Source organism: Anomaloglossus baeobatrachus, unplaced genomic scaffold, assembly GCF_048569485.1.
Source record: "Anomaloglossus baeobatrachus isolate aAnoBae1 unplaced genomic scaffold, aAnoBae1.hap1 Scaffold_649, whole genome shotgun sequence".
Lineage (NCBI taxonomy): Eukaryota > Metazoa > Chordata > Amphibia > Anura > Aromobatidae > Anomaloglossus > Anomaloglossus baeobatrachus.
In genome coordinates, this window is record NW_027445018.1 from 140,737 (window position 1) to 149,299 (window position 8,563).

General features: G+C 52.9%; 2 non-coding genes and 1 pseudogene across 2 annotated transcripts; all 3 read left to right on the forward strand.

The window, feature by feature from the left end:
- Positions 1-187: 187 nt before the first annotated feature.
- Positions 188-378, forward strand: LOC142286216 (U2 spliceosomal RNA). The gene has a single exon (XR_012747423.1). It is a non-coding gene; the product is annotated as a U2 spliceosomal RNA (small nuclear RNA).
- Positions 379-1,765: 1,387 nt separating this feature from the next.
- LOC142286217 (U2 spliceosomal RNA) lies at positions 1,766-1,956 on the forward strand. The gene has a single exon (XR_012747424.1). It is a non-coding gene; the product is annotated as a U2 spliceosomal RNA (small nuclear RNA).
- Positions 1,957-3,343: 1,387 nt separating this feature from the next.
- LOC142286227 (U2 spliceosomal RNA) lies at positions 3,344-3,447 on the forward strand (annotated as a pseudogene).
- Positions 3,448-8,563: the final 5,116 nt, after the last annotated feature.

Here is an 8,563-nt window from a genome sequence, read left to right on the forward strand (position 1 = left end):
CAGTGGGCGGCGGCTGCAAAACGCACCATTCTTCTTGTTTTGGCTCTGCAAAGCAGCCTTTTCAAGGGTTGGCTTGGGTGACAAAATGTCTTGTGTAGGCGTGGGTTTGTCTCCCTCTCGCTCTCTCTCCCTAAGATGTGTCCGGCATAGGCCAGGGTGCCACTCGAGGCCCAAACCAATTCTGGTTATCGCTTCTCGGCCTTTTGGCTAAGATCAAGTGTAGTATCTGTTCTTATCAGTTTAATATCTGATACGTCCCCTATCTGGGGACCATATATTAAATGGATTTTTAGAACAGGGAGATGGAAAAAGAGCTTGCTCTGTCCACTCCACGCATTGACCTGGTATTGCAGTACCTCCAGGAACGGTGCACCCCTTCTTAACCCAGTTTCCAAAAGCAGAACTCAATTCACCTGATTCATATTAGCCCGATTTAATGAATTGGAAGAAAGCATACGTCTTCATATGCACCTCAATTTGGCCCATTCACTTTTCACACTTCCTCCTTTTGTTTTTTATCTTTCACACTTTTGACTTTCTTTATTCATCCAAATAGCAAACTCATCACCACTCAACCTGACCAACTCGGCTATGTCCCCGTGCTGCAGTTCTCTGTCTTATCTAGATCATTTGCAATTGAATGGAATAGATCCCTTTTGGACAAAGTGGATTCACCTGCTGCTGCAGTGACCACAGGTGTGATAACATCTAGAATTGGCATCTGGTGCGATCTCTCCGCTTCCACTCCAAAGAAAGTTACCTGTTTATTCCTATCATGCATTGGTTTTTGGGGTTTTCTTTGAGTAATGATGATCTCTTTAGTAGTCTGTTGGCGCCCTCTCCTGGAGGAATAGTTTGCTTGCTCTTGGACATTCTAAAAGAGAGGTCATGATAGACATTGAGCTTCTGAGCTCAATTGGGGACAGTCATGGGTGATGAATGTTTGCAACCTACTGCGAAGCCTCATACCGCAATATAAGGAACGTCAAATACTAAGAAAGGGCGGCCTATGAAAGAATTACTACTTTCAATAAGTACACTTAAACGGCTAATTGGGAATAGAAAAACTGTAAAAAGCCCTCTGAGAAAGCCCCCCTCTAACCTTTGATAGTAAGCTTTTCTGTAGTCTGCCTGTTGATGTATTTTCCGTTTGAACTGTGCACAACATGAAGAGACGGAACACTGGCGGCTTGTCACAATGCCCCCCGATGACATCACAATAGCGCTGCTGCCTAGAAAACAAGCTGCGCAGAAGAAGTTGTTCTTTGGGTGGGAGGGTGGGCTAGTGGAAGGAGGGGGCAATCTCTTTTTTTCCCGGGTGGTAGGGGGATGACAGGAGAAGGGAAGCGGGTGGTGAGAAAGGTACAGAGGGCAGGGTTTGGGGGCTGGGAAGGAAAGGGAAAAGATTAGGGTTTGGGGATGATGAAAGGGCTTTCTACGGGTAAGGATGGCAAAGGGTGGCAGTGACGGAAAGTCAGGCAACCTGTCCTGTCCGTCTTTTTGTATCGTGAATTGGAAAGACTGCAAGGGGGAGGGGAGTTGCTTGCGCCCTAAAGGAGGAGTTATTCAGATTCATTGCAGTGGGCGGCGGCTGCAAAACGCACCATTCTTCTTGTTTTGGCTCTGCAAAGCAGCCTTTTCAAGGGTTGGCTTGGGTGACAAAATGTCTTGTGTAGGCGTGGGTTTGTCTCCCTCTCGCTCTCTCTCCCTAAGATGTGTCCGGCATAGGCCAGGGTGCCACTCGAGGCCCAAACCAATTCTGGTTATCGCTTCTCGGCCTTTTGGCTAAGATCAAGTGTAGTATCTGTTCTTATCAGTTTAATATCTGATACGTCCCCTATCTGGGGACCATATATTAAATGGATTTTTAGAACAGGGAGATGGAAAAAGAGCTTGCTCTGTCCACTCCACGCATTGACCTGGTATTGCAGTACCTCCAGGAACGGTGCACCCCTTCTTAACCCAGTTTCCAAAAGCAGAACTCAATTCACCTGATTCATATTAGCCCGATTTAATGAATTGGAAGAAAGCATACGTCTTCATATGCACCTCAATTTGGCCCATTCACTTTTCACACTTCCTCCTTTTGTTTTTTATCTTTCACACTTTTGACTTTCTTTATTCATCCAAATAGCAAACTCATCACCACTCAACCTGACCAACTCGGCTATGTCCCCGTGCTGCAGTTCTCTGTCTTATCTAGATCATTTGCAATTGAATGGAATAGATCCCTTTTGGACAAAGTGGATTCACCTGCTGCTGCAGTGACCACAGGTGTGATAACATCTAGAATTGGCATCTGGTGCGATCTCTCCGCTTCCACTCCAAAGAAAGTTACCTGTTTATTCCTATCATGCATTGGTTTTTGGGGTTTTCTTTGAGTAATGATGATCTCTTTAGTAGTCTGTTGGCGCCCTCTCCTGGAGGAATAGTTTGCTTGCTCTTGGACATTCTAAAAGAGAGGTCATGATAGACATTGAGCTTCTGAGCTCAATTGGGGACAGTCATGGGTGATGAATGTTTGCAACCTACTGCGAAGCCTCATACCGCAATATAAGGAACGTCAAATACTAAGAAAGGGCGGCCTATGAAAGAATTACTACTTTCAATAAGTACACTTAAACGGCTAATTGGGAATAGAAAAACTGTAAAAAGCCCTCTGAGAAAGCCCCCCTCTAACCTTTGATAGTAAGCTTTTCTGTAGTCTGCCTGTTGATGTATTTTCCGTTTGAACTGTGCACAACATGAAGAGACGGAACACTGGCGGCTTGTCACAATGCCCCCCGATGACATCACAATAGCGCTGCTGCCTAGAAAACAAGCTGCGCAGAAGAAGTTGTTCTTTGGGTGGGAGGGTGGGCTAGTGGAAGGAGGGGGCAATCTCTTTTTTTCCCGGGTGGTAGGGGGATGACAGGAGAAGGGAAGCGGGTGGTGAGAAAGGTACAGAGGGCAGGGTTTGGGGGCTGGGAAGGAAAGGGAAAAGATTAGGGTTTGGGGATGATGAAAGGGCTTTCTACGGGTAAGGATGGCAAAGGGTGGCAGTGACGGAAAGTCAGGCAACCTGTCCTGTCCGTCTTTTTGTATCGTGAATTGGAAAGACTGCAAGGGGGAGGGGAGTTGCTTGCGCCCTAAAGGAGGAGTTATTCAGATTCATTGCAGTGGGCGGCGGCTGCAAAACGCACCATTCTTCTTGTTTTGGCTCTGCAAAGCAGCCTTTTCAAGGGTTGGCTTGGGTGACAAAATGTCTTGTGTAGGCGTGGGTTTGTCTCCCTCTCGCTCTCTCTCCCTAAGATGTGTCCGGCATAGGCCAGGGTGCCACTCGAGGCCCAAACCAATTCTGGTTATCGCTTCTCGGCCTTTTGGCTAAGATCAAGTGTAGTATCTGTTCTTATCAGAACAAACTGAGCTAGCTACACTTGACGAGATACGATCAGGGAGACAAGCTCCGAAGCCCAGCCGAGACCGAAAGAGGGAGATCGGACGGAAGAAGAGCTTGGCAGAAAGAAGCAAGAAGACGAAGGCTCGGAGAAGACTTGGGGAGACCAGAGGAACTTCGAGGAGGAACACAGCGGGAGAAGACACCCGGAGAAGAATCCAAGATCCAGCTCCGGGAACTCAAGCAGGAACCAGCCATGGCAAGCAAGCCAGAGAAGGCAGCCAGGAAGGCTCAGGACCCAGGGACCTCCAGGAAGGCTCATCCAGAGGCTTCTTCGGCCCAAGAGGCCCCTACCTCCGACGCCAGCCAGCCGGAGGGAGCCCGGACGCCGCCTGAAAAGGCTCCAACCCTGGAGCCTTGGATGCGGCAGACGGTCGCCCTGAAGCTAAAGGCGGTGGATGGTAGGTTGCCGGACATGTCCAGCGACGTGTTCTGCAAGAAGATGATTCTGGATCAGGGCTTCTCCAGGGCGGAAACCCTGAGTGTCCAGACCTTCATGACTGGCATTTTTCTGGTAACCTTTGCCACGGTGAATGCCTGCAGGAGATACTGGGAGGCGATGAACGCAGCGATGCCGGACTCCCCTTTTCATTCTTTTTTAGGATCCTGTCCTATACAGAGGGATGAGAAGAGGATCACGGTCTCCATGCGGAACCCGCACACCCCAGGAAGAGACATCTCCACGTTCCTGGGACGTCTCTGCACAGTGGTGAGGGAGCCATCCCACATCCTTAACGGCAACGGATTCTGGACGGGTAAGTGGTCAGTAACCGTCCGACTCTACAGGGAACCAGCATCCGAGGATGGTCTCCAGCACCTGCCCCCGACGTTCTCTCTGGGAAACTCCTATGGTCTCATCTACTACCCGGACATGCCACACAACTGCAGGAAATGTGGCGGGAAAGGGCATTCGATGAAGACCTGCAAGGAGGACGCCTGCAGGGTTTGCCGGGTGACAGGACACAGCTCCAAGGACTGCCCAAAGAAGAAGACTTGCAACCTATGTGGACAGGCGGACCACCTTTACAAGGACTGCCCACAGCGGGAGAAATCCTGGGCAAGGGTTGCCGCGGCGACCCAGTATCGGGTAGTCACAGCTTCGTCGACCAAGGCAGCTACGACCAAGGCCACAGAGGCCAAGGACAAGGCGGCCAAGAACCCGGCGACCGTGGCTCCAGCCGATGCCCCAGCAGCCACGGAGTCCAGGGAAAAGAAGGGTAAGAAAACTGCTGCCCCCTCCCTGGTCCCCCCCCCTGTCACCCCTGTCCAAACCCCTCCCCCCCCGGCCAACCCTACTGAGGATTCCACTACCTCCACCTCATTTCCCTACTCCTCAGCTGGTCTCCTCACCCCCCCCCCAAAGCCCACTCTCCCTCCCCAGACCATGAGAGCAGAGGGCCTCAGCACTCTTGCACTTTTCACCGAGGAGGATTTTCCAGCTCTTGTCTCCTCAGGTACAGGCCAAAGGAAAAGGAAGGTGGAAGATAGTCCTGTCGCAGAACCTTCCAAGCTGTTCATTGTGGACCTTAACCCACCCCAGGAAGAGGAGGATGGCCTCCTCCCAGAACCGGACGTGTTGGAGCAGATGGTGGAGTCCCTTGTGGCCGAAGAAGAAATGGAGGAGTCGGAAGCCACTGAGGCACCATCCCTGCTTGATCAGCTAGCAGAAGAGGGTCTGCTGGAGATACCCTTACCAGCAGGTGCCAAAGAGGAAGAACCGCCCGACCGGAGTGGTAACTAAGGCACACCGCCTGCTCTAACTTTCTCTTTCCTCCAATGACTGCTAACATTAACATCTTTTCCATTAATGTTAGGAGCATCAGAGACAAGTTCCGACGTCAGACAATTTTTGCGTTCCTTAACACTCAGTCTAGTGATGTATTTTTCCTGCAGGAATGCTCCCTTCCCTCCTCTAGGTCCTTCAACCATCTGGCCAGGGAGTGGACCCATGGCCCATCCTACTGGTCTGGCGGGGGCGACTGTAGGTCCGCGGGGGTCGCCGTGCTGATCAGGGGAAGCGCCTTCACATTGGACTCTGTTCAGGAAATCGTCTGCGGCAGGTTACTGCTCGTGGATGGCACCTGGGCGGGAGAACCTGTCAGGTTCATCAATGTGTATGCTTCTCCTGTGAAGAGCGATCGACTGGAGCTCCTCCAAGCCCTGCGCCCTCAGCTCGCTACCGCCAGGACGGTAGTGATGGCCGGGGATTTCAACTGCCCGATTGAGGAGGATGGACGCAGTTCTGGAACGGCTGCCAAGTTGGACGTCACATCCAAACTGCTCATTGAGATGGTGACCGAAGCCTCTCTTGTGGACGTTGTTGGCTCCATCGGACACGGATCCGTGAACTATTCATGGTGCCGATCCGATGGCTCGCTGCGTTCCAGGATTGACTTTGTGTTTACCTCTCGGGCGGTTGGGCGGAGTGGGCACTCGATGGTCCCCTGCTTCTTCTCTGACCACAGAGCCATTCACTTTCAAGGTGTGCTGGGCCATGGCTTCCCCATTGGCCCGGGCTCCTGGAAGCTGAACTGCTCTCTGCTGGAAAAGGGTGAGATTCTGGAGGAGCTTAGAGCTGCCTACTCCACGTGGCGGGCCTACAAGGCGGGCTTCCAGTCTGTTTCTGACTGGTGGGAATACGTTAAACTCGAGTTCCGTTTCTTCTTTCAGGCAAAGAGTCAACAACAGGCGTGTCTGAAGAGGAGGGACTTCAGGAGACTCCAGCGTGAGCTGCGTTCCCTGCAGGACCTTCTTCGATGCGGCTGGGACGTGAGAGAGGAGCTGGAGGAGACTAAGAGGAGCCTGAAAAGGCACTTCGAGGAGGAGTCCGAGCGAATTGTCTTCCGTTCCAAAGTGGAGAACCTGGAGAAGGGTGAGAAATGTAACTCGTTCTTTTTCAGGAAACTCCACGCCGGTCACACGCCCATGAATGAACTACGAGACGAGAGTGGAAACATGCGACGCGGGAAAGAGAACGTGATGAAGGTCGTCAGCGACTTCTACAGCGAACTCTACGCCCGCAAGACTACTGACCCCGAGGCCGCCGATAAGTTCCTGTCAGGTATCACTAACCATCTTGACCCTGCAGACGCGGCGGCCATGGATGTTCCTCTGACGGTGGACGAGCTGCTCTCGGCTGCCAAATCCTTTAGTTCTGGCAGGACACCGGGCAGTGACGGCCTCCCAGCAGAGCTCTATGTAGCGCTGGGAGACCTAATCTGTCCGGACCTGTTAGGGCTGTATGAGGAGATGGTGGTGGAGGGCAGAATGCCTCCATCTCTGAGGGAAGGAATGGTCACGATCCTGTACAAGCGTAAAGGAGAGAGGTGCGACCTGAAGAATTGGCGTCCCATCACCCTTCTGAACGTCGACTACAAGATCCTGGCCAAGACGATGGCAACGAGATTGAAGACTGTTATCGGACGGATCATCCACCCGGACCAGACCTGCGGCATCCCCGGACGTCGCATCGCAGACAGCCTGGCTCTCATGCGGGACACGGTCGAGTACATCAAAGCCCGCCGGGTGCACGCAGCCCTGATCTCGTTGGATCAGGAAAAGGCCTTCGACCGTGTTTCCCATGAGTTCCTGGGCAAAGCTCTGCACAGGTTAGGTTTGGGTAACATGTTTTGCTTGTATGTCCAACTAATGTATTTTGATATTCACAGCTCGGTGTTGGTGAACGGCTGGAAGACTGACCCCTTCCCGGTCCTCTCAGGGGTCAGACAAGGCTGTCCTCTGTCACCTCTTCTTTTTGTTTGTGTTATAGAACTCTTTGCAGAGGCTATCCGGCGGAATGGAGAGATCAGAGGGATCACCGCACCAGGACCAGAACGCTTCGAGGTCAAGTGCTCGCTCTACATGGACGACGTGACCGTCTTCTGCGCGGACCGGCGCTCAGTCGACACCCTCGTCCAGACCTGTGAGACCTTTGGACGGGCTTCGGGAGCCAAAGTCAACTGCGGGAAGTCGGAAGCCATGCTCTTCGGGGACTGGCAGCCGGCCTCTTCCGCCCCCTTCCCTTTCAGCATCCAGCCGGATTTCATCAAGGTTCTTGGAGTCTGGTTCGGGAAGGAAGGAGCAGCCCTCAAGTCCTGGGAGGAACGCTTGACCAAGATCACCCAACGGATCGGTCTGTGGAGCCTCAGACGCCTCACCTGTGAGGGCAAAGCACTGGTCCTGCGTAACGAGGTACTGCCCGTGCTGCAGTACACGGCCCAGGCCTGGCCCCCCCTTGCCACCGTGTGCAGGGCCATTACCAGGACGGTGTTTCGTTTTGTCTGGGGATCCAAGATGGACAGAGTAAAGCGGAGCATCATGTACAAGGATCCTCGCAAGGGTGGGAAGGGCGTACCCGATATCCCCACCCTCCTGCGATCCTCCTTCGTATGTGACTGCGTTCGCCGAACTCTGCGAGTCAAGAGAGGTTCCGCGGGTGGGTCCATGTCTCGCTTCTTCCTGCTCCCCCTTTGGAGACGGTTAGGCTGGGACAAGTGGGACAGCTCCTTCCCCTACAACTGGACGGCGCCATGGTTCTACGGAGACGTGGTTCGGTTTGTGAGGGAACACCAACTGGAGGGACTCAAGCCTGATTTGTGGAAGCCAAAGACTATCCACAAACTCATCAGAGCCAAGGACGAAATGGAGAACATTCCAGGACTTCATCACGACACACTGGAGACTGTTTGGACAAACGTGTCATCGGCTGGATTGACCAACGGGCACAAGGACTTGTCATGGATGGCGATACAGGGCGGACTGCCCGTCCGGTCATTCATGCACGCCCGGAACCTGTGCAAAACCCGGTACTGCCCAAGGTGCCCCTTCGTGGAGGAAACATCGCTGCACGCCTTTTGGGACTGCCGTTTCGCACAGCGCCTGTTGGTTGCCCTGGAGGATGACCTGAGGAACTCCGTCCCCAGAGGGAGCCTATCGTACCATTCCGTACTTTATGGACTCTTCCCTGGGACTCACACCGTTGGAGCCATCCAGGAGGCTTGGCGCCTTATGAACTGCTTTAAGGACGCTATTTGGGTCGCCAGGAACCGGCTCATCTTGAAGAGGGAGAGGATGTCTATCCAGGATTGCCGCAGGCTGATCCACAGCCTGCTCAGAGACTATTCCATC